This window comes from Hippopotamus amphibius, chromosome 11 (assembly GCF_030028045.1).
Source record: "Hippopotamus amphibius kiboko isolate mHipAmp2 chromosome 11, mHipAmp2.hap2, whole genome shotgun sequence".
Taxonomy (NCBI): Eukaryota; Metazoa; Chordata; class Mammalia; order Artiodactyla; family Hippopotamidae; genus Hippopotamus; species Hippopotamus amphibius.
Genome location: NC_080196.1, coordinates 33,802,849 through 33,827,938, shown reverse-complemented (window position 1 = coordinate 33,827,938; position 25,090 = coordinate 33,802,849). Strand labels below are relative to the sequence as shown.

Genomic DNA, 25,090 nt, shown 5'->3' with positions numbered 1-25,090 from the left:
CCACAACTACGGAGCCTGTGCACCACACCTACTGAAGCATGCATGCCTCAGAGCCCACACACCACAGCAAAGAGTTGCCCCCGCTCACCGCAACTAGAGAGAAAGCCCACGTGCAGCAACAAAGACCCAACGTTGGTGGGAATGTAAATTGCTACAGCCACTATGGAGAACAGCATGGAGGGTCCTTACAAAACTAAAAATAGAGTTACCATATGACCCAACAATCCCACTACTGGGCATATACCCAGAGAACACCATAATTCAAAACTACACATGCACCCCAATGTTCATTGCAGCACTGTTTACAATAGCCAGGACATGGAAGCAACCTAAATGTCCATCAACAGATGAATGGATAAAGAAGATGTGGTACATATATACAATGGAATATTACTTGGCTGTAAAAAGGAACAAAATTGGGACACTTGTAGAGACATGGATGGATACAGAGTGAAGTAAGTCAGAAAGAGAAAAACAAATATCGTATAGTAACGCATATATGCAGAATATAGAAAAATGGTACAAATCAACTGGTTTGCAAGGCAGAAATAGAGACACAGACGTAGAGAACAAACAGATGGACACCAAGGGGGAAAGCGGGGGATGGGGGAGGGTGGGAGGGATGAATTGGGAGATTGGGATTGTCATATATACATTACTAATAAGAAAAAGATACCAAATTGTACACTCTAAATATACGCAGTTTATTGTATGTTAACTGAATCTCAAATAAAAGTTCTTAAAAAAATAAAAAATAAGTAAATAAAATTTTAAAAAGACCCACCGCAGCCAAATAAATAAATTTTTAAAAATAAATTGATGTTCACATGAAATACAAAAAAAATTTTTTAAATCCCTGCCTCCATCATCACATGACCTTCTTCCCTGTGTGTCTCCATATCTTCTCTGTGTCTACAAATCTCTCTCCTAAAAGGACACCAATCACTGGATTAAGGGCCCACCCGAATCCGGTTAGATCTCATCTTGATTACATCTACAAAGGCCTTGTTTCCAACTAAAGTCACATTCATGGGTACCGGGGACTAAGAGGGCAACATATTTTGGGGGGGACACAATTCAGCCAACCCCAGTGCCTATGACTCTGCAAGTCTGTGTGTGGTGTACACGAGTGGGGGTGTGAAACTGTGTGTTTATGTGGGTGTGTAAAAGTGTGAGGGAGGAGTGAGGGTATGTGTGTGCTTGTGCTTGTGGGAACACATCTCTGGTTGTGCTTATGTGGCTGTAGACAAATGTACAGGAGCAGGTGTGTACCGGTGCTCCCGTGCCCATGGCTTAGGACAGCCTTCCTGAAGGACAGAGAAGGGTGGCAAGGCAGCATTATGGCCGCAGTCCTAGCTCCCAGCTCCCAGCTCCCAGCTGGGGCGGCCCTGCGAATCCAGAGGGCGGAGGGCTCGCTGTGAGAAGCAAGGACAAGGGTGTTTGCTGAGCTGGGTACAGACTGGTAGGCTGAGGCGGTGCCTCCAGGCAGCAGCGTGGTTCCCAGGTCCTCTTCCAGGAACGTTCCTAGAAGGCCCCTCCACCCAAGCTCCTGTCCCCTGCACCCCATTTGCCTGGGTTGGGCTGTACGGGCTGACTCATCCCCTTCCTGGGCTGAAAGCCAGCAGTCAGCTACCTGTTGGGCCAGTCAGGTAGGGGCGGGGCAGCCAGACGGCCCCTCCCAGGCCCTGCCCCCACGCCAATCGGGAACAGCACCCAATCAGTCCCAACGCATGGCCAGGGCTGGACGCCAGGAAGTGGAGAAAGCCAGCAGTGAGCACATGGTGAGGTAAGGCCCAGGATGAGGGCTGCTTCTCTCCTCAGGGCAGCTCTTGTAGGCAAACCCACCACCCAGAGACAGGACATTGGGAGGGTCTCCTCAATAATTATGTGGGCTGGAGGCCTGCTCTGAGCCAGTTACCTCCTTTAAACTTCCCAACCAAGTTTAAATGGTGTCCTTAATATCCCCATTTTACAGATGCAATCGCTGAGGCCCTAAGGAGTTAAATGATCTGCCTAAGATTTCATTTTGTTTACATTTGTTGGACTTTTTTCATTTTCTCTGGAAATCCATACCCTGCCCCCAGGCTTAGACCACAGCTGCTCCCACTTGCCCACATGCCCACCACACAACCTTCCCACCCTTTCTCAGGAAGACCCCAAGGCCATGGGGTGGGATCCATGGGCGGGGAGCAGGGGCTGGGATCCATGGGCGGGGATCCATGGGCGGGGATCCATGGGCGGGGAGCAGGGGGTGGGATTGGGGGTGGTCTCTCATCTCATCCTCCTGGACTAGGCTCCTCTGTTGTGTCCTGGTTTTGGTTTTGGTGTGGTGGTAAGCTTGTTGTCGGCGAGGATGTCGGTGGGTTTGTGTGCACACAGGAGGAGGGGGTGTCTGGGCATGTGGTGTACCTCCAGGTGGGTTTGCCTGTCAGAGACACCTGAGTGCATGGATGCAATGGGACACACATTGCCCAGGCTGGATGTGTGAGCGTGCCCAGGTGCAAGTGTGCAAGTCCCCGTGGGTGTTCAGGGAGAGCCTGCCCCCCTGCACATTTGGGTGTCTGCAGAGTGCCGCCCCATTGCTCCCCACTTACCAGGTCACTGCCACCATCCTCAGTGCACAGATTCCCGGGCCCCAGGTGAGAACCTGGTGAAAACTGCCTATGACTGGGGACAGAGACACCTGAATCTCAGGCCCAGACCCGCTCGCTCGCTTGGGGCTGAGGTGCCCTTGAGCTGGCATCGCCCCACCCAGGCAGTGGGAGTGTCCTCACCCAATGGGATGGGGTGACATGGAGGGAGGAGGCAGCAGCGTGGCTGCTCCCGCCCCTAGGAGCGCAGGGAGCTCCCAGCTCCCCAGATGAAAGGCTCAACACCCCAGCGCTCTGTGGGCTGTGGGGGGAGGTCGTGCCAGGACTTGGCGCTGACTACAAAGTGTGGGGGGCACCCCCCAGCACTCCCGCCTCCGGCTGGCCAGGGGGGAGGGGCTGTGACGTTCGGTGGCCTCATGCGGCCGAGAGGAAGTAGCTAATTGCTGACCTGATGACTGGTCGGCCTGAGGAGTGGGGTGATGCCACTCGCAGAAGCAGGCGCCCCGGCTCAAAGAGGGGGCCCTGCGGGGCTGGAACAGGCCAGGCCTGTGCTCTGTAGAAGCTGAGGTGGCTATGGCCAAAGAAGCAGGGGGTGGGGGTTGTTGAGGCTGTGACCGTGGGAAAGGGCTTCTCCCAGGCTTCCCTCAGCTTCAAGGGAAAAGAGTTCAGAGGCCCTGGGGTGGGGGATGAGGGGATTTGGGAAGGGGCTATAGTGCGGGTGGAGGAGGAGGAGATGGTGGCCAAGGCTTCCTGTTACTTCCCCTCGCTTCCCCTCTGCCTACACTCCCCCAATCTTCCCATCTCTCCCCATCCCCACCTTTGCCCCCTCTCTGGCCCCTGTGGCCCAGGTTGGTGAAGAAGGAAGGAGTGGATGGAGGTCTCCTTTCACAAGACCCCCAGGCACAAACAACCTACTTGGCCATACCTACCCTGCTGAAGGCGAGAGCAACCAGGACATGTGGTGAGACTTCAGCTGTCCTCAAAGACAGAGACGGTGCTTCAGGCATAGAGAACAGCACAGGCAAAGCCTGGGTAGTGGGGTTTGTGAGGTTGATGGAGGACAGAGGCTTGGCTGCAATGGTTATGGGGAAGGAGGAGGTGGGCAGGGCCATTCTGCACCGAGGACCACACTGTCCCTTCTTGGCAGAAACTGTGGGTACCCAGGCTGGGAGATTCTCCCACGTGCTGGCCACAGCTTCTGCCAAGGCAGGCTTGGCCTTGACTGCTGGACAGGGACCAGGACCAGGTCAAGAGCCACACAGGATAGGGACCCCCCCCCCCAAGTCTCCAACCCTAGAGAACCTGCAGCCCTGAGTGCCAAGAAACAGGACCCATCCATCTGTAGGTCAGTCCTCTGGGCCCCTAGCGCCCCCTGTAGGCAGGAAACTACACCAATGGGGGAAGGGCCACCACCTGCTTGGAGGAGGAAAGGAGACAGACTTGCCCTCCAGGAAGCACACAGGCCCCACCTCAGGAAACTCCGGTGTGATGAAGACACAGACACTGACCTCCAAGCTCCAATCTGAAGTTCAGCCTCCCTCCTCAAGAAGCTCCTATTCTGATGGAGACATGTACTCTACCATCAGAGCTCCATTCTAAACCTGCAGTCTGAGGGTAGAGACACAGCCCCACTGAATTTTTAGGGAGCACCCCCCCATCTGTTGCAGACACAGATTAGACATTTCGATAACTCTAGGGCTGCTAGAAAAAAAAATACAAGACGTCCAGTTAAATCTGAATTTCGGATAAACAATGAATAATATTTTAGTGTAAGCATATCCCATACAACACATGGAGCATACGCTTACTAAAAAAGCATTCATTGTTTATTTGAAATTCAAGTTTCACTGGACATCCTGTATTATTTGCCAAATCTGACAACCCTAGATGCCTCCAATCCGAGGCCAGGAGGACCCGCAGACACGGAAATGCAGGTAAACATCTGAGCGAGCTCCTGTTCCTGGAGCAGTTGGAGGGGCAGGAGGGGAGTCCTGGGGCGCCGGCTCGCAGCAGTTTAAAATTCCTTCCAGGCCTGATCCCTAATCCCTCGGTGCACAATGGCCGCCTTCTCCCCCGCCGCCCGCGCCCACGCCCTCCCCCGCGGGGCCGTGGCAGTGCCACCACGGGCCTCTTTAAGCCCCTTTGAAGCCGCCTGAGCCCCGCGCCGCGGGAGGCCCCGCCGCTATGCCAGCTATGCCAGCTATGTCCCCGCCGCCGGCCACCACCGCTCCCCCATTAATGCTGGCTAATCTGGCTAATAAATAAACTCCCCTCCCAGCCTTGCCCCCCGCTCGCTCCTCCCAGCTCCCCCAGAATTGATTTCAGGGCTCGGCTAGAACAAGCGCCCCCACTCCCTTCTGATGTCTCTGAGTTCTTTTCTCTCACTGCCCTAGGTCTGTGGCCCGCCTCTGGCGGACTTCGGGGGTCTCTGCCTCGCGCGTTGCATCTGCACCTCTTTCGGTCCACCTGTGCGAGGGGAGCCCGCCACATGGCTGGGTACCCGGGACGGGACTCGAAGCCTGGGGAAGAGCCGCAGGACCGAGGAGCGCCCCCTGGAGGCGGGAGGCGACTCGGGCCCCGCCCCCCCCCGCGGCCCCGCCCCAGGCCCCGCCCCGCTCTGTCCGCGGAAGTGGGGACGCAGTGCGAGCCTCCACGGGACAGGTGACTCCGTGCCACGGGAAGGCGCCGGCGCGTGCCCCGGCAGGAGTCGCTTCTCTGCGACCTCTGCCGTCCCCTGCGTCCTCATCTGGGCTTCCGAGAGTCTGACTCAGAGCCAAGCCTGCATCGCTTCACCTCCTACAACACACCCGGAGCGCGCGGAGAAATTACAGGATTGCAGGGGCACAGCTAATGCGCTCTAATTACCCACCGCCGCTCTCCTCCGCGGCGCTCGGCGGCGCTGGGCTAACGCGCCGTAATTAGGCCGCCCCTCCCCGGTCCCGGAGCCTGTCCCCCGTGCGCTGTCCGCGGGAGCGCGCGCATCGACGCCTCCCGCCGCCCTCCGGGATTGCCCCCTTGGTCCCAGGAGAGAGCCTTGAGACCCCACCTGGGGTGGGGGGAGGGGAGGCACTTGAAGACCTGTCCCCAGGCCTGAAGTGGGGAAGCCCGACCCTCCCCTCCCGTAAGCCTACAGCCTTTGAGATCTCTGCTGGAAGGGACTGGGAGAGTGGGGAGAGGGCAGGACCCTATCGTAGACATGGTCACTGAGGCCAATTGGAAACCCGGGCAATAGTATCCCATTTTGCACTTGAGGCTCAGAAAAGTAGACTCTCAGGGAAGGCCACCCAGTCAGAACTTCCAGATCAGCTCATTTAAGGAGCTGGATAGGCTCCTTCCCCTGACAGGGGAATTACATTCCTGCGAAGAAAGGTGATACCCCCATAGAAGTCCGGGAGTGCTGTCAGGCGACCAGCTGTGGCCTATTGGCCACAAGGGAGCTGGTGAAGAGTGGCTCAAGTCTCCCATCCCAGGAAGGGTGGGAGGAGGCCTTGAAGATGCAGAAGCCAAGCCTGGTGGCCAGGACTTGAGGGGAGCAGCTTGGTTGTCAGCTTCTTTATCCAAACCAGGCTCAAGCCTCTCCTCTATCAGGAATTCTTTCCTGATGCCCAGGGGATTGCAAACGCATGGCCTCGGGCCAAGTTTAATCTTTAGTGAGGTTTTTTTTTGGCCTTCAGTGAGTGTGTGGCTTTTATAGTGAATGTAAGAGCCTACGGACAATGCGGGCTGCCCTCCCCATTGGCAGAGGCCAGTGTGGCCAGACTAGGTCCCCAAAGGCATTTGAGTTTGAGACCTTGGTTTAGACCAGCCCACCTGGCCTGTACCTTTACCCTTTTACTCATTTTCTAGGATCTCAGTCTGCACTGTTTCACCTTTATAGCTTTTGCATGTTTCTGGGTAAGCGTGCCAGGATGAGTGTCCCTCCGAGCCCCTCTTTAGGCTCCCCACATGTGGTGGCAGTGGTGGCTGCGTATGCTTCTGGAAACCCCTCTGGCAGCCCCTTTTTTCATATTGAATATCAGTCTCTGCCTTGGGTAGGCACCATATCTTTTCCAGCAGGAGTGGTATGGTATTTTTCTACCATGAGACTAGAGGTTCCTTGAGGGCAGGATATTGGATCTCTCCCTTAGACTGGAATCTCACTGAGGGCTAGGGGAGTAGGGTGTGGGAGTAGTATCCCTCATCATAGGGGGCTCCCTGAGGCCGGGGCTGGGTCTCCCCTCAGACGGGGGCTCCCCGAGGGCGGGGCTGGGTCTCCCCTCAGACCGGGCTCCCCGAGGGCGGGGCCGTGTCTCCCCTCAGATGGGGGCTCCCTGAGGGCGGGGCTGGGTCTCGCCTCAGTCCGGAGCTCCTTGACGGCATTGGATTCTCCCCTCGGATGGGTCGTTTGCACCCCACCCCACCCCTCTGGCTCTTGGCTGTGCCCAGGCATTCCTCCCAGGACACCGTTTGTCACACTTTGATGAATGAAACCTACTAAGAATAACTCAGTCCTTGTAGTCTCTAAAGGACAGGGGTGTTGCGGGGGGGCGGGGAGGAGGTGCGTTGTGGAGAGGCCAGTGGAGGATGGACACGGCTGTTCATTCAATAGCATTTTCCCAGGTGCCCATCTGGACACTGGGAGGAGACACGGGGGTGTCAGAGAGCCCCCTACTGTGCCATTCCTGCTGTTGCCAGTAGGGGGCTGGCCACGGGACTTCTGAGATTGAAATCCCAGCCCCCTTCTTCACAGTCTTCCCAGCCCAGGAGTCATCACCTCAGTGCCACCCAGCCCCCTGTATGCCTGCCACCAGCTCCCTCTGCCTGGAAGTCAGGTGCTGGGGGTGGCGGGCTGCTTCCAAGGGGACAGGCGCTGTGGCGGGGGCTGCGTGTGGAGCAGCCTTCATCTTCCTCCTGTGGAGAACTGTCAGACGGACCACGGGGGAATGGAGAAGCAGTCTCAAAATGACGGGAGGGCATTTGGTGTTTTAATTGGGGGACGGGGTATGAGTGACCCAGAGGACAAACCCCTGTCCGCCGCCCCCACTCCACTCTTCCACCCTCATCCCACCCCTTTCCATTCCCAAACCTCAAGCCTCCAGTTAAGAACGCAGCCACCTTTCCAATGCAACTGTTCTCCCAGGCACTTCACAGGGGGCCCAGGGGGTGGGGAGGCTGTGACCTTAACCCGCTTCTCTGGATGAGGCCTTCCTGGCACTCCGCCCCTACCTGCCACCTCCTGAGAGGGACATTTTGGCCTGGTCTTGGCAAAAACATCAGCCTGTGAGCCAGGCAGCCTGGTATGGTACCAGCTCCGCCACTGACCCCACTGTGACCTTGAGAAGCCATTTGCTCCCTGAGCCTCAATTTCCCCATACGTAAGATGAGTTTTGTCCAGGTTTCATGATTTTCAAACCCTTCTTTTTTAAAAATAATAGATCCTTTTACTTAAATAGCAACTTATGTGGAGTCTCCACTGGTAACAGAAAAAGTTTGAGGATCTATGGTTGAAATAGGAGTGGGGGCCCCGAGCCCCAGTATTTAATAGTCCATCACACACACGCACACACTCACACTCACACTCACACACACACATGTGCACGCAGATTAGCTCCGGGGCACTCCACAGAGCACCCTTCACAAACCTCTGAAGCCTGAAATCCCCTGTGCAAACATTCTGGGGCCCTCCCAGGGCTGGGAGCTCTAGAACTGGGAGTGCTGACGGCTCTGAGGATGAGGGGCCGCCGCGGTCTAGGGAGCAGGGCCGAGGGGTCGCGGGGTGCGGGGACCGGAGCTGGTAGGGGGAGTCCTTGCGACACTGGGTAATGCCATGGAGGCTGGGCAAGGGCCTGGGTGCAAAGCTGGGTCCGTGCAAACCCTCCATGCCCACCTGAGCCAGAAGTCAAGGAGGCTTGTCTAGCACTGGGCCCCTCAGCTGGGGCGGGAGGGGGCTCAAGTGGGGACTGAGTGCCCTTCCCCAGCGGGAGCCTCTGGCAGCCTTTCTCTGGAATCCCTCCCCCCATTCCCAGGACAAAGGCCAGAGTGGCAGGGTTGGGGCTGAGCACCAGGAAGCCCCCGTAGGGTAGCGTTCCCCACTACAGGAGGCACAGGGAACCTCAGCACCCCTCAAGCTGGAAGTGTGAGGATTTGGTGACAACAGAGAATGCAGGTAGGAGGGGCCCTGTCAGACTCTGGTGACAGGAAGGCAAGAGTGAGGAGAGGAGAAAATACCACGCGGGGAAAAAAAATGGCACCAAGGAGAGGCAGGCCTGGGCCTGGGGTCCTGGCTTAGGGCAGCGGGGCGGGTCCCTCCAAAGCAGGGGAAGAGCAGAAGCAGCCCAGTCCCTCCTTACCGGCAGATGGACTGTGCTCAGGGGTCACCAGGCAAAGAAGGTCCCGCCCCCTCCCTCACATCCCCAGGTGGCCCTGAAGGGACCATGGTTCACGATTTCCCTCCAGGAGTGTGTCGGGGGGACATAACAGTCTCCCCAACCCCCCTCCCTGGGATGCGTGATGAGGGCAGGGAGAGATACCTCACCATCCTCTATCCCAAACACACACACACACACACATACACACACACACACGCTGGCATTTGTCCCCTAGAGACTTCACAGCCTCAGCCTTGGAAACTCCTGGATCACTGCTAAGTGGTGCCAGGCATGGCTCTGGGCACGGGGGGCTCCAGGAACGGAAAAGTCAGCCTAGGTCTTTGCCCTCATGGTGCTCACGTTCTAGGGAGGGAGTGACAGATCAACAAGTCACAAATGAATCAAGTTGAGGTCATGATGAGACAACCACTGGAACGGACAGTGTTGGGTGGGTGGGGCTGTTTAGATGGGGTCATCAAAGAATGTCCCTGTGAGGAGCTGACGTTCCAGAAGAGACCTGAGCTACAAGAAGCCAGTTGTGCTTTGGAGGCAAAGGACTCCAAAAATGTGCGTTGTTTTTAAACAGAAAGGATTTAAACAGAAAAGAACGTGTATCTATAAACATTAAAGGGCAGGGACGTGAGAGCTGTTTCTGGAGCATCTGTGATTTGTCCAGCGCAGTGACAGGAAATTCACATTCATCGTCTACTTCCCTCTTCAGGACCCTTGTGTCAAATAGTATTATTTTCATTTTACAGATAAGAAATATGAAGCCTACAAAGGTTATAGTCTCATTCATTTAAAAAGATGTATTGGGTTCTAGCCTCTGAAAACACTATAATAAATCCCATGTGGGTCATGCCTTCTTAGGTCCTACAGCCTGAGAGCACAGAGGAAGATCAGAGAGGGCTTCCTGGAGGAGGAGTCCATGGCCACGCTGAATCTGAAAAGATGAGGAGGGGGTGACAGGGGAAGTGATGAGATGAGGAGGAACCCAGGGGGTGAGATCAGTGGCAGGGATGTTGTGGGCAGAAATAAAGGACTGAGGAGGGGGTCTTGCCTGGCTGCCTGGTCAGCAACATGAGGTGTTGGGGTGGTGAATGAGGACCCTGCAGGCAGGTAGCGGGGACAGGAGGGCAGATGGGGCCAGCTGGTGTGGCTGTTAGGCAAGACAGTTTGGGTGGGGCCTCTTCCAAGGCTCTGGTGACCTGGCCCCCGTGAGTGACGGGCTTACTAATGGCAAAGGGTGGTGCCAGCCAACGGCAAGGACAACTCACACAGGCTCACACGCACCACACGCACATACATGCAGACAGGCAGGTGCCTGCCACACATGCACAGACGCACGTGCAGCTGGTCTATGCAGAAGAGGGGCTGGGGGAGGCACAGAACAGCAGGACCCGGGCATAGCTTAGGCCTCAGGCCCTCGGCACCTCTTTCTGGAGCCCCAGGGCAGATGCCCCTCCACAGTCCCCTCCCAGGCTCTCAGGGCCCTTGCTCTCCCCCTCCTCCCCGTATGCTCAGAGACCTCACCTCCTGGCATCTTGTCCAGGGTATGCAGGGAGGGAGGAGGAGGGAGGGAAGGAGGAAGGAAGGAAGGAAGGGGAGAGGGGGAGGGAGGAGAGCCTTGAACCCTCCGAGGGCTGCTGTATGAAGGAGGTTCACCAGGGGCAGAAGGACCGCCAGCAGAATGCCAACCTAGGAAGTCAGATTTTAAATCACCAACAATAAGGTTTTAAAAGTCAAATAGTCACAACATGGATTGGGCTGCCCCAGAAGACCATAAGCAGGACGAGTTTAAGCAGAACCAAGAGGAATATTTCTCAGAGGTGCTGTTGCATGAATGAATGATGGATGCAATGAAGATGAATGAATGAACGAACAAGCAAATGAGGGAATGAATGAATGAAAAATGGCAACTACGACAGAGCATTTCACGCACTGGGCAGTAGGCTGGAGTCTGACCTTTGTCCCAGAACTAAGTCTGTGGGTCCAGCTCTGCCTGACTCCAGCTGAACAAAGAGCTGTGGGCCTGTCCTCAAGGCGCTCAGCCTAGTGAGAGATGCACGCAGCACACGCACAAACAAGGAAGTGCACTTCTGATCCGTCCAGCGGTGCCAGACGTGCGGTGCTGGATGACACTGGCATTGGGGCCAGGAGAGAGGCGTCTTGGGAGCAGATCACCCCTGACTCCCCTCCCACATCTCCCAGCTTTCCCAAGGAGGCCACAGTCTGGAACCCACTTTGGGCCACTTTCCTGGAGGATGACCCCTCAACAGGAGTCTGTCCTGAGGTCTGTGCCCCTCTGGCAGGTTCCTCCTCAGGGTGGAAGTTAGGGTTGGGAAGGAGGAACCTGACACCTGGCCTCACTTGGCGAAGACCTGGCCTGCAGAGCCTGGGGGTGGGCGGGGGGCAGCACCCTGTCTCTGAGTCCCCTATGCTGGCAAGTTCAGAAGCTTGAGACAAGTGCCCAGCCCACGCCTAGATGCACCTCCCCCTGCCACCCCCATGAGGTTCCTGAGAGCAGGGATCCTGTCTTACCTGCCTCTATCCCACCCCGCCACAAGGAGGCACCTAGCGCAGGGGCCGGGGCTGGCAGATCTGGGATAGAAAGGGGTGCTCTGCTCAGAGAGACAGAGATAGAGCATCTCCTAGCAGGGATGCAGTAGCATCTAGACAGGAACTGGGAAGAGCCTGCAGTCCCCTGGGACCCTCAAGGCTGGGACCAGGTTGGACTTGTCTTCTGTCCATGCTTGAAGCCTGCCCTGTCTCCGGCAGCCCTGTCGTGGCCGATGACCTGTCAGTGACTCATGGCCAGCTGCGGGCATGGAAAGGAGAAAGTGGCCCCCAGCTGAGTTCATGCGCTCGCAATTAGCCCTCTACACCCCCTCACCACGGACAGCCTCCCGGCCTCCACGCACGCACGTCCCAGGCTGCCCTTTCCCAACCGCAGCGTGCCTCTTGCTGCTTATTTTAGCCTGATGAAGCCTCTTGAAATGTCAGAGCTGGAACCAAGCTTGGGATCATGCAGTTCAACCCTTTCATTCAACCAGGGAGAAAATGGGGATTCAGAGAGAGTAAGTGATGTGTTTCAAGTCACACAGCTAATTGGTGGTGTGGCCAGAAATTGACTGCAGGCTTTGGGGACCCAAATCCAGCTGTACTTAACTTCAGGAGGGTGGGGGTAGGGGTGCAATCTGCTTCAGGCAGCCCCTCGACAGACTTCTGGAGCCTCTGGAGCCAGCATGCCTGGATTTGAACCCCAATTTGCCAGTTATCACCTGGGAGACTATAGGCAAGTTACTCAGCCTCTCCATACCTCTGGTTTCCCATCTGTAAAATGGGTCTAACAATGGTACCTACCTCTCAGGTTAGTGTGAAGATTGAATGAGTTAATATATCTGAATTACTGACCGCAGTGCCAGGCACAGAACAAGCACTCAAAGCATGTTAGCTAACATTCTTGGGTGCTTGGTGGAGTCACCAAGGCTTGGTCCTTAGTTTGGAAAATTCAAAATTTTGGTTTTATCAGTTTGCCCAAGGGTGAGCAGATCCCAGGAGGCTGGCCATATAACCAGGCTTGCAACAAATCAATGCATGGTGTTATCGTGGGGATGTGGCTGCCTCCTGCTCTGGCAGCCACCCCTTGAGATCTAAAGATTGCAGACCTTACAGCAAGGGCAGCTGGAGATTCTCAGGGCTGTTCAAGCTGGGTGAGCCTGAAGGAATGCCCTTTTGAACTCAAGAATGGGCCTCTCTTCATCTGCGAAATAGGAGAAATCATAGCCTCTAACTTGCAGGATGTTTGTGTGCATGAGATCAGGGGCCGTAGTACCTTTCCAGCCCTCCTCCCTCGCCCTCTTGAGGCAAGTTGTCTCCATTCAGAGCAGCCTCCCCTGGACCCGGCTGGGAAAATATTGACAAATTCTGCTTCCACGTTCCTTCTTTATCAGTCACCGAAGCCCTGACGCCTCACACCGGATGAACTATGATCCCAGAACATGTATGAGATTCGGGTAGTCTCATTCCAGCCCCGGAGATGATTGTTGAATGGATAACTCAGTGAATCAATGAATGGAGCAGTTCCAGAACCTCCTGAGAACTCACCCTGAGTGCCCAACATTGGGCAACTCTCCCCAGAGCCCCAGCCACATGCAGAGGAAAGGCTTCCCTGCAACTGTCTCATCCACCCTTGCCACCTTTCATCTCTCACTAACACGGCAAACTTTCTCTGCCTCCACCCCGCCCCCACCATCCAGTCTAGACAACCAGGTGTGTTTGCAGCCTCCCCCAGCAGGAGTGCTGCTGTCACAGCCGTAGTCACTGCCTACATGTCGGGTGGTCAGTCTCCAGCCCTCTCTTGCTCCCCAAGTCACAGCTGTCCCCCATTTACCCCAGCCAGCCTCCTGTGATGGATAGCCTGCATAAGAACACTGACTTTTTTACTTGCTGTTCCAGCTTCTCTGATAGCCCAGGATGCCAGCCAAGCCCCAGCCCTTGTCCTGCCAGTCCCAGCTGGCCCCAACCCATAGAGTCCTGTGGGTGGCCCACTCTTCATTGGGAGCATCACCTGCTGTCTGCCCAGTCCACCAGGGCAGACAGAAACCCCTCAGTTCAGGAGGCCAACCAGAGCCAGCAAGGGGTTTGTGCCCCTTTGAAGGCTGGGATTCTGGACCCTAGCTCTGTCCTCAGCTGCCAGGAAATGGCCTGACCATTGTCTCCACTTTGGTTCCAGCTTTTTCCCCATCACTGACCCAATGCCCAGACTTCTGCATGGTTCCTGGCCACCAAGGTCCCTACATAGCAACCAGAGGATTCCAAGAGTATCTGAGCTTAGATGATCCTAAGGAATCGCTCAGTCCGATGGAGATACTCTAAGAGTGTTCGAAAATGTGTTAGTCTTTTTCACTGTAACAATGATTAGGGATGCTCCAGCACTGGGTGCCATGGACCAGAGATGTTAAATGTCCCACAATGCACAAGGTGATCTGCACAGTGAAAAAATGCACCCCTTCCTTCACTGGGGAAACACTGATTCTAGTCAAAAGTACTTACTGTGTAGTTGTAGTAACTAAGAGCCACAGAGGATAAGGGACTAGCCCAAGATTACACAGCACATTTGTCTTATAGGCAATCCAATGAGGGGAAGCCAGGAGTTCTTAAGAATTTCAATGTCATCTGTTCAAAATCCACCAGCAGTCACCAAGTCACTATGGGAGAGTCAGAGATTCATGTGAGACTAATGTGAAGGCTTCACCAAGGTGTCATTTGAGCTGAGCCTAAGAGTGACTCATGGGCCTGTGACTTCTAGAAGTGGGGGAGAGCATAATGGGTAGTGGTGGGACATGAGGACTGGTGCCCAAGAGTGAAGGTGGCTGAGAAATGAGCACAGACTTTGGGCAGGAAGCAGTGGAGAATGGGAAGTGGCTGAAAGGTGAACTGAGGCTAGATCACAGAGAACTTCGCATGTCAACTGAGGGTTGGGATTTTCTGCTACAAGCAATAGGAAGCCACTGAAGATAGAGTAGAAGGTGGGCAATGGTAAGCTCTCTGCTTAATAGGAAGGTTACTGAGGCTGCCCATGGAGAAGCAATAGGAGGGAATTTATGGGTGCAGGAAACCACTGTCTGAACAGTCCTCGTGAAAGACACACATGAAGTCATGGATGAGAACAAGGTCAAGGGGATGGGGCAAGAGAATGGTGACCACCACAGAGCCAAGCAACATTGCAGGGATTGGTGATGTCTTTATCATTAAAACAAGGGATATTATCTGAGTTTGAATCTCCCTGGAAGTAGACCCTAAGAAAAGGATTTGAAGGAATTCCCTGGTGGTCCAATGGTTAGAACTCTGTGCTTCCACTGCAGGAGGCACGAGTTCGATTCCTGGTCAGGGAACTAAGATCCCTCATGTCGCTTGACTCGGCCAAAAACAGAGAAGGATTTCAATATAGTTTATTTCTAAGATGATCTCAAAGAATAACAGTAGAGGACTGGAGAAATCAGGCAGGAAAGGGAAGATAGAGAAAAAAAAAAAAAAAGAATGTATATTACCTCAAACAAGTTACCCCTGTGGGCAACTGGAGATAAATCTTGCTGGAAATCTCTGGGAGACAGTAGAGAACACACACTTCTGAGTTAATCCTTAAAGGGAAAGGGAGTTGGGAGTATTTATCCAGTGACTCACACCAGTCATTGTTCTGAGGGTTGCTTCTAGGAGCATTAACGCTCTGGCACTTTTGGAATGCTCCACAGGCAGGAGCAGGCTCTGCAGCCAGAAAAAGTCCTCAGGTATAGTCTCAGGTGCTTGTAATTGGAAGCTACCAGGTAGCTATGTAGGAAAATGGTGAGTACCTGTAAGATGGGGCAAGGCGCTGATCCTATCTGCAACACACATTCTTTACATACAAGTGGAGTGAGTTAGCCAAGATGGCTCCCTGTCTAAAAGTGACTCCATAAGTGATAGGTAGGATATTTCTGAGAGAGGGCCTTGACAGTGAGATGCCTAGCTTCTCTGACCCCAGGAAGGCAGAGAAGAAATCTGAAATACAATAACTGGTTCTATCAATTTTTGCTTTATGTATTTCGATGCCAAGTTATCAAGTGCACACAAATGTAGAGTTATTACATCTTCCTAGTGAGGTAAGCTTTATATCATTATGAAGCATCTCTCTTTATACCTAGTAATCCTTTAAAGTCTAGTCTTATTTTGACATAGCTACACTAGCTTTTTGCTTTTGTTAGTGCTGTATGTTATATCTTTTCCCATCCTTTATGTTTCTTTGTCTCTATATTTTAGGTACCTCTATGTAAGCAGGGTACAGTAGAATTTTGGTTCTTATCCAAAATAAGTCTGAAAATCTGAAAGTCTTTGCCTTTTAATGAGAAAATTTTATATATAATAAAATTATTTTTATATTTGGGCTTAAAATCTACTATTTTTTTCTTTTTTTATCTTGCTTTCTATATGTTCTATCTACTCCATGTTCCTTCTCTCCTTTCTTTGCCCCTGTTAGAATTATTTCATTCAGTTATCTTTATTATTTTGGAAGTTACTCACTCTTTTACAGTTTCTTAATAGTTACCCAAAGATTAGAGCATGCATTCTTAACAAATCCTAATATTAATTGATTCTCTTACTCTCTTCCCTCAAAATGTAGGCAAGGACCTTAGGGCTTTAACTCCCCCTAAACACTATCATATTATTTTTCTATACAGCCAGTATTATTTGATATTTTTACCCACGTATTTACCATTTTCATTAGCCTTCATTTCTTTCTGTATCTCTGACCTCCCATTTGGGATTATTTTCTTCTGGCTGAAAAATATTCTATTAATGTGGGCCTGCTGGTGATTAATTTCCATGATTTTTATTAGCCTGAAAATGTATTTATTTTATCTTCACTTGAATATTTTTTTCTGGGTATTGAAAAATAAGTTGGTGGTTATTTTCTTTCAGCGCTCTAAAGTATCCCATTGTCCTCTGGCTTCCATTGTTTTCCATTAAGAAATCAGCTGTATATCCAATTTGTCATCCCTTTGAACATAATCTGTGTTTTTCTCTGTTTTTAAGATCTTCTTATCTTTGATTTTCAGCTTTTAGTTTTATGTAATAGTAAAAATGTACTTTTTCATTTTACTCTGATAAACCTAGGTATATATTTCTTCTGCTTATCTTGATTTAGGTTCTTAGAGCTTACTAAACAAATGGATTGGTGTTTTTTATCAGTTTTTGAAAGATCTCAGCCATTATCCCTACGTATCTTGTTTATACCCTATTCTCTTGAGCCTTCTTACTGTTTTCTCTGGTTTATCAGACTCTCTTCTATATTTTCCATCCTTTTACCTTTACGTGCTTCATTCTGGATATTTTTTCTCATCTAGCTTCAGTTAACTAATTCTCTACCAGCTTTGTCTAGTATACTGTGAAACCTATCCTTTGAATTCTTAGTGTCAGGTATTGTAATTTTCAGTTCTAGAATTCCCATTTTGAAAAAAATAGTTGCAATTCTCTGCCAAAATCCTTTTTTTCTTCCAGTTTTATTTAGATATAATTCACATGCAAGGGACTTCCCTGGTGGTGTGTGGTTAAAAATCCATCTGCCAAATGCAGGGGACATGGGTTTGATCCCTGGTCTGGGAGGATCTCACATGCCATGGAGCAACTAAGCCCATGCACCACAACTACTGAACCTGAGCTGTAGAGCCTGCAAGCCACAACTACTGAGCTCACTCACCTGGAGCCTGTGCTCTGCAACAAGAGAAGCCACCACACTGAGAAGGCCGCTCACCACAAGGAAGAGTAGCCCCTCGCTCACCACAACTAGAGAAAGCCTGCATGCAGCAACGAAGACCCAATGCAGCCAATAAATAATTACAAGGTTCAGTCAAAAATTATCCGCACTCTGGCTGCAGAATTTATTTTAATGAATTTTTAGAAAAGACAAATATATCACTTTTTGACATAATCTCCTTGCTTTTCAGTACACTTTGTCCATCTGTCAACAAGCTTTCATATTCCCTCATTAAAAAATGTTTTAGGCTGAGCTGCAAGCCACGAATGCACCTCTGTCTTCACTTCTTCATCAGAAGTGAAACTTCATCCCCGTAGGGCTGCTTTCAGGGGAACAAACAGGTGAAAGTCTGATGGACCAAGATCAAGACTATAGGGAGGATGCTTTAACACCTCAAAAGGAAGTTTTTGCAGAGTGTTGACAGTGTGGGCAGAGCTGAAGCCTAAACTTCAGATTAAACACAGAGGACTGCTATGAAAGGGCATTGTGATCTTGCATGACAGTGCATGTCTGCATACTTCTGCACACACTGTCTGACTTATTTCACTTAGCATAATACCCTCTAGGTCCATCCATGGCCAGATTTCAGTCTTTTTTATGGCTGAGTAATATTGCGTTATATGTATATCACATTTTCTTTACTCATTCATCTGTTGATGGGCACTTGGGTTGTTTCCATATCTTGGCTATTGTCAGTCAGGCTGCAGTGAACATAAGGATGCATATATCTTTCTAATTAGTGTTTTTGTTTTCTTCAGATGAATACCCAGGAGTGGAATTGCTGGATGAAATAGTAGCTCTATTTTTCATTTTTTTGAGGAGTCCCATACTGTTTTCCACAGTGGCTGTACCAATTTACATTCCCACCAACAGTGCAAAAGGTTTCCCTTTTCTCCACATCCTAGCCAGTCAGCCAAAAGTGTTAATTATGTCTTTTACCTCCTTGATCATGCTAAGCATTATATTTTTAAATTTTAAATCTGCATGCATAACTCCAACATCTAGAGAGAATGTTATGTACAAGTGTGTATTTTTTGTATATATTTGTTCATGTTGTCTCATCGTGTGTCTGGGTTTTGTTTTTTAGGTTTTGGGGGGAGTCTTGTTTTTCTGGTTTTTGTGAGGTTTTGGGTTTGTGTGTGTGTGTGTGCCCTGGACGTTGTCTTTGCAAAATCATTTGTAGAAATTATCTAATACCAGGATGACATCTTCTTCCAGAGAGGATTTACAAGAGCCTGAAGGCACTAGCAACATTGGATCACCTTAATCCAATTTCAGGAACTGGGATGAGTCAAAGCTGAGCTGCAGCCTCTGTAAGAACCTGTCTACTTCCAGATCATCCTCCCTCCTCAGGTGCAGCCCTTTGGGGTCTGAATTCAAAGCAAGGGAGTCACCAAACACTTCTTTTGAGAGACTTTGTCTCATCCCCAGGAGACCCTCAAAAGCCCTGATCAACCTTGCAGCATCTCAGTTGCTTCCTTCCTTCCCGAAGGAAAAGCATTTCTGAAGCCAGGCACACCTGCCTAGTCTCCACATCCCAGCCCCAAAATTCTCTACTGCCTTATTGATCTTATTAGCACTTAGATGTTTTAAACAGTTTGTTGTTGCTTTGTGTTTTCATACGCATACACACACACACACACACACGTGCGCACATGCACACGCTTGAAAGTTGAGTCAAAAGAAATATCTGCAATCTGGCTGTAGAATTTACAGAAGTTTTAATAGAACCGGAGTGCGGAGTTTTGACTCACCCTCAGGTATACACGCATATATACATATATATACCTGTTTTTAATATATTATATTTATATATATTTATGTCTTCTCTCTAATTACCTTCAGCAGGAAGGTTAATCCACATTACCTCGTTTACTGTTTCTGAAAGCAAGCACCATCATGTGTAAGAAGTTTCTGAGACATTTGCAACAGTTAAAAAGGTGTGTGTGTTTTTTAAGCCAACAGTTTACACAACACAGATTAACATGTTATGGATTGCCACAGCAGAGTTTATGGTTTCTGAGTTAAGAAAAAGATCTGAGATTTATATAATTTATTGACTTTAATACCAAAGAGGGTTGGCTAATCAGGATTATAAACTTTAAAAGGGCAAAGTTAAATGATGAGTCTATGTTCTGAACAAAGTTTCATGTTTTGAAAATAAAATTAGATTCCATGTTCATTTTAAAAGAACCGTGACCTGGGGAAATTGACAGGAGCGGTGCGTGGGTGGAAATTTATAAGAAGGGATGAGGAGTCAGGAGTTGTATCTGGAGTGGTAGGGAGGGGAGAGGGCAGGTAGATCTGGGGAGAAGGCAGTGAGTTCAGCACTGGACGCCTTCCTTTACCGGGTTGGAGGGAGTCCAGTAGGGGAGGTCGGTCAGTGGCCTGAAGTGGGGTTCTAGCTGGGTGATTTGATAGAAAAGACAGGAACTTGGTAACTGCTTGTGCACAGACTGGACTCAGACCAGGGGAGCCAAGCAACCCCGGAGGAGCGTGTAGAGACAGGAGATGCCATCAGAGCACTGGTCTTTGCGGGCAGAGGAAGGCAGAACACATGCCCTGGGACAGGCAGGCCCTGACGGCCCTAGGAAGAGGCTCTCTTGAAGCCTTGGGGTCATAGGGCCATCTCAGCCTCCAAGAGGTTGAGGCTGAGATGTGGGGGAGGCCTCTGCTGACTGTGAAAGCCATTTCCGACAAGTGTCGGGAAGACGGAGGCTACTGAGAAGGGGTTAGGGAGTGAGTGGGAGGCCAGGAAGCAGAGGCAATGTGTATACACGTCTTTTTTAGAATGTGTGGGGCTCTGAAGGAAGGAATTGAGATGGTGATTAAGGGAAGAGCCAGTGGGAACTACTGGAGGAAGTTTGTGGGCAGGGGTAAGGAGCCAGGGCAGACGAAGGGACCAAAGTACCCCCAGAGATGGAGCAGAACAGAGGGAGTCGGCGTCCACCCCAGGGGGCCCTAAACTCCACCAATAGCTCCGATGATTCCCATTTTTCAGATGGGGAAAGTGAGATTCAGAGAGATTGACTTTCCCAAGTGACTCCTAGAGGGAACTGGGACTGGGGTGGGACCCAGGTGTGTCAGGTTACAAAGCCCACCCCTCAACTCCCACCCCCCCACCCCTGTCGTGATTTCAGGCTTTCCATGACCATGACCACCCCCGTCATCACCACACTGCCACCGTCATCACGCCCACCATGACCTCCACCACTGTCACCACCACCACCACTGGCCATCCCACCACAATAATTAAGCTCACCCATACGAGATTTCCTGTGCCGGACACATGCAGTTTCCGTCTTTGGGGTCTCCTATTCTCAGAACATGCAAACAACAAAATGAACTAGCAGAGACAGTCAGCCAAAGCCTTTTGATCGTATGGCCAGTCAGAGGCTCTGCTGGTCAGATGGCTGGCGTTCCTGGCTTCTTCTTGCAGGAGGGGGCACGTCAGAAACTGGTTTTTCCATCTGCTCCTCTTTTCTCATAGCAAGCTCCACAGGCCTCCCCATCACCCATCCTTACTCTACCCTAAATCCTCCATACATTGTCTCTGAGCTGGGAAAATTAAACAGATTTTTCCGAGGGAAAATCCTTAGGGAAGGGAAGTGTGTCCAGAGGCATTAGGGCTGGCTGAGGCTCAGTCATTCTTGATGCTCCTCGGAGACTCTTGACTTCCTGCAGGGACATGCTCCCACTCAACAGGGCCCCTTTCCCTCCCCCAGCTCACCACCCCTCCCTGGCACAACCAGGGAAAGGAAGCCCAGGGCTGCAGCCTGGCCCCACCACACCCATGTGGGCATGGGGCCCAGACCCTCCCCAGCCCTGCTCACAGTCCCTGTCCCCCAGGCTCCCAGGCCCCAGGCCTGAAGAGATGGAGGTCTGGGATGTAAAGGGATATGGGGTGGGAAGGTGTAAGCCCTGAGGATGCTCAGAGAAGTTTCCATGCTGAGTAGCTTGTTCTGAGCTGCTCTGCCAATTCCCCCTCCTTACTAATCCCAGGATTAGAGTAAGTGGAATACGGGAATACAGGAGCTGGAGGCTGGAAATGGGTCGCAGCGTGGTGAGGGGGACCAGGTGGGCTTGCACCCATGGTGTGTTCTGGGCAGACATCGACCTCTCTGAGCAAATGAGGATCATCAAGTCTGACCACGATTGGAAAGGACGTGTGAAGATGTGGTGTTTGGTAAGCGGTGGCTAGTTGACTGTTGCTGTTGTTGTTATGAGCTCTAAGTGCAGGGAGGAGTGGAGAAGAACTGGTATTTCTTGAGTCCTGGAAGGCCAAGTGGTTCAATGAGGAGAACATGGCATTGGCCTCAGATAGGAACGTGGCACTGGCCTCAGATAGGAACGTGGCACTGGCATCAGATAGGAACGTGGCACTGGCATCAGATAGGAACGTGGCACTGGCATCAGATAGGAACGTGGCACTGGCATCAGATAGGAACACGGCATTGGCAGCAGACTGGGCTGGACCTCCTCTCCACTGTGTGACCCGGGCAATGACTCGCCCTTCCCAGGCCTCCACTTCCTTGTTGATGCACAAGATGCCTTACAGGCCTGCTTCAGGGACTGAGTGAGCTCTAACACAGGAGTGGGTCTAGAGCAGAGCCTGTCGTGTCTGCCCCATTTCTATTTTGCCTCTGTCAGAACCCAGTAAGTCCCCTTCCCTTCCCCAACTCACCAGAGGTGAGGACCCCTGGCTCCATCCTCTGCCCTCCTCCAGTCAAGGGACAGTCAAGGGGTCCCAACTGTCCTTGTCTTGGCTGATTTTTGCCACACTCCCTTGCTCCTCTTCTCCAAAACCATATTCACCTGTCACTTCCCCTCCTTCAGTGCCTACCATAGCTCCCTATTACTGACCACAAGGAAACCAGCCTTCTCAGCCTGGCATTTGATCTCCCTATGCCCCACCTTCCAGCCCTGTCTTCTCTCCCCTGTCTCACCAGATGCCCCTTGCCCTGAGCCGATTTGGCCCTGGCTGACCTCCTGCTCCCCAGCCTGTCCCCACCACACTCATTTTCTGCCGCCTCCCTCCTCCCTCGACTTCCAAGCTGGGCCCCGACTCATCCATCTCTGAGCATCAACGGATACAAGAAGTCACAGACAAACCAAATCTCAAGAAGCAGCAGAGAGGAAGCCTATCAATAATGGGCCCTAACACAGTTACCGGGCAGATCGGCTTTGAGAAGAAGCAGGTAATCGAATCTCCCTCTGGTCGCCATCTGTCTCCATCACCCCAGCCTCGCCCTCTAGGTGCCCGCCCTCCATCCGGCAGCCCAAGCAAATGAATCTCCAGTCTCGGGACATAATGCAATTCCGTTAAAGAGAGCTTGGGTTCTTTGGGGACAAGGGGAAGGTTTCCAGAAGGATGAGAAGGAGGGGACAAGAGCAGAGTCAGAGGGGACACATATGGGAACAGCACCCACCCTAAGACTGCTCTGGGGAAGGCAGTGAGGAAAAGAGCCTGTTGTCTTCAATATTCTTGTTCCTCTTGTATTTTTATCCATGTTGTCTTCCTTTCAAGTTTCTGGAATGGTGGTGTGGGGGAGTGTTCTGAGCACAGAGAAGGTGCTTAGACGCATAACTTCCATTCAACGGGGCAGAGGGGCTCAGCCCCAGATTCTGGCCCCAGGCTGCCTGGGGTGGTGCCCCCACCCCATCCCTGGGCAAGGATGTGACTGGAAAGGCCTATCTGACTTCTCTGTGTCTAAGTCAGTCCCTCTGTGAGATGCAGATGGTAGAAGTAATATCCAACTCAGCTGGCTGTGAGGACTAAGTGAATTGATCCAGGGAAAGCCTTAGAGCAGGGCCTGACCTCTGGGACTGTTCCCATCATGTTAACTCTTACGGTTACCATGTCACATGGAGTGGGATGGCTGGCTCCTGAGGGGCTGCCTTCAGGAGCCACCCGAACCCTGCCTGTTTGCAGCAAAATGGTGCGGGGATGATAGCTTTACAGCTGGCAGTGGCCAGCAGCAGCGGAAATCCCTTTTCAGCATCAGAATTGAGCCCTACTCCCCATGGCGCCTCAGGAGCCACGCACTGGGGATGCAGGCAGCCTGGTTCCTGCATGCACAGCCGGCCCACCCCAGAGCTTCTCATTCCCCTGGTGTGGGGCGAGGCCCTGGTGAGCCTGACAGACAGCCAGGAGGGGAGACCACTGTCTCTGGCCTGGGAGACCACCTGAATGTGGTTGCAAGGCCAGGTAGAGAAGCAGAAGGAGCGGTCAGCAGGACCTGGAAACACAGGGAACCCCCGCAGGGAGCAATGGGTGGCATCAAATCTCTGGCTGCCAATTCCCCATTCATTTATTCCATAAAAGTTTACGGTCTGCGTCCTCTGGGGCTGCAGGGAGGAAATACAGGGTCCCTGTCCTCCAGGCCACAGGTTCTAGTCAGGGAAGTAGTGGTAGTCAAGTGTGACAAGAGCAGCTACTGCTGGGGCACATCCTGAGAGAGCTGGAGTCAAGGAGAAGGGGGTCGTATAGATGTAGTTTTGACAAACTTGGAACTCTACTGTGCATACTCAAAATTTATATTTTTTAGCAGCATCTTCCCACCTTAATAAGCAGCCATCCACAACATGATTGTACTAGGTCACATCCTACTGTATAATGTGATGTGTCATAATTTATTTAGCCATTCTTCTGCTGTTGGGCTTTTAATTTTTTTCTAGTTTCCACTGTTATACATAGGGCTATGGTGAATGAATGTTCTCCTACACAAATATCTGTTCATTTCTTTGATTGTTATTTAAAACCAAAGTTCTGGACTTCCCTGGCGGCGCAGTGGTTAAGAATCCACCTGCCAATGCAGGGGACACGGGTTTGAGCCCTGGTCCAGGAAGATCCCACATGCTGCAGGAGCAACTAAGCCCACGCACAACAGCTACTGAGCCTGTGCTCTAGAGCCCACAAGGCACAACTACTGAGCCCACATGCTGCAGCTACTGAAGCCCACCTACCTAGAGCCCATGCTCCACAACAAGAGAAGAGCCACCTCAATAAGCCAGCGCACCACAACAAAAAGTAGCCCCTGCTCGCAGCAACGAAAGAAAGCCTGTGCACAGCAACGAAGACCCAATGCAGTCATAAATAAATAAATAAATAAATAAATAAATTTATTTTAAAAATAAATAAAATAAGATAAAACCAAAGTTATAGAAGCAGAATTGCTAAGCCCAAAGGGAGACAGGTTTTTTAAAAATCTTGCTCCACAGGCAGGACCTCCTATTGTAGGACACCCTGGCGATGAGGCCAGCGGAGGAGGGACCCACCTCAGCAGGACCTCTTGGGAATGTCCAGCTGGGATTTCTTGCAGCCTGTGTTTATCCGTTACAGGAGTTTGAACCCCTGTTGCTTCCCAGGGATGCTACAAATTCTTATAGCCTTAGACCTCTTTGAGCCTCATGTAAAATGGGACTAAAAGCCAAGCTGCTCAATCCTAAAGAACAGAGTCCACTACAGAACATTTGGGTTACCGTGTTGGTTAGAACTGCATTAGGCTGCAAGTATCAGAAACCTGATCTCAAAGGCTTAACCAAAGAGGGCTTATTTTCCTCACACAATAGGAAGCACAGCAGTAATAGCAGCCCAAGACTGATGTTCACATCCACACTGCCCTCCATGACCCAGGCTTCTTTAGCTTTCCTTCCCTCCAGTCTGAGCACATGGCTTTCCTCCTCATGCTCGGAAGATGGCTGTTGGACCTCCAGCCATCACATCCATATTGCAGGCAGGAAAAGGGGGATGAGGGAAGCACAGGGCATGCGGTCTGCTGAAAATCCCTACTCCCTTTTAATCAGGAAAACCATCCAGTTATCTCCACTCACATCTCATTTGCCACAACTCTGTCACA

At 51.5% G+C, this 25,090-nt stretch overlaps 1 pseudogene; it reads left to right on the top strand.

The window, feature by feature from the left end:
• The first annotated feature begins 1,730 nt into the window (after window positions 1-1,730).
• Window positions 1,731-7,054, top strand: LOC130830875 (putative uncharacterized protein encoded by LINC03040; annotated as a pseudogene).
• The last annotated feature ends 18,036 nt before the right edge of the window (window positions 7,055-25,090 follow it).